The sequence below is a fragment of the Lissotriton helveticus genome, chromosome 1_2 (genome assembly GCF_964261635.1).
Source record: "Lissotriton helveticus chromosome 1_2, aLisHel1.1, whole genome shotgun sequence".
Lineage (NCBI taxonomy): Eukaryota > Metazoa > Chordata > Amphibia > Caudata > Salamandridae > Lissotriton > Lissotriton helveticus.
In genome coordinates this window covers 171,037,359-171,038,370 of record NC_136058.1, presented here as the reverse complement: position 1 = coordinate 171,038,370, position 1,012 = coordinate 171,037,359, and positions in this window count along the sequence as shown.

Sequence of the window (1,012 nt, the reverse complement as noted above, 5' to 3'; positions counted from 1 at the left end):
TCCAGTTGGAGAGACATAATTGTATAAAGATATTTTTGATTTCCAAGAGTGGCAGAACCATTGTTCGCTTATACCAGTGGTATGCAGCACTGATTGTACCAACCACCAGAATAGCTTTTCAAACATGTATCAAGCCTGCCATTGCATTCCTCTGCTGGTGCAGTTGCGCTTATGCTCAGGTTGGCATTTCTAAAGAATTAGCCAAAGCTGAGTGGGCCGTTCACTACCAGTAGGACAGACCTAGGGTGAGCCCTGAGGGGTGGGGCAAATGTTAGGGGAAAGGCAGGGCAGGTACAAATGTGTGCTCCCTTCCTATGTGGGTTTCCCTACCTAGGAGGGCTGCTCTTCACATGGGTCAAAATGGGGGAATTAATTAATGACTTTTAAACTACAGTTTTAGCTTACAGCAGGGGGTGCGCCATGCCCAGATAGTGAAGAACCCCCATGTAGATTTTCCTACCTAGGAGGTTGGCTCTTCCCATGGGAAAACACTGGGGTTTTGCTGATTTTTTACCAGTGGCCTTAGGGCTCTAGGCACTTTCCTACTGTAAATGCAGTGTGAAAGTGTGCATGCCCTTCCGATACATGTTAGGAAGTGGTGCTTACCTGATATTTTTTAACATGTATCAAGCCTGCAATTGCAGGCCTGTGTGTGCGCACTTGCACTTATGCTCAGGTTGGCCTTTCTAAACCTCTGGCCACTACTGAGGGGACTTTCACTTCCACTAGAGCTCCTATAGGGTAAGTCTTGAGGGGTGAAGCAAGTGGTAGGTGAAAGGTAGGGCAGGCACACATGCGTGTTCCCTGCCCAGGTAGTGAAGAATACCTAGGTGTTTTTTTCACTACCTATGAAGGTTGCTCCTCCTATAGGTTAACATGGGGGAATGGATGCAATTACTTCAACTGCAATAGTGGCTCACTGTGGAGCTGCCTTATCATGTTTCCTACCACAGAGACAAACCCTCTCCTGTGGTAAAGGTTGCAAAGGTGGATTTATAATTAATAGCTTAGA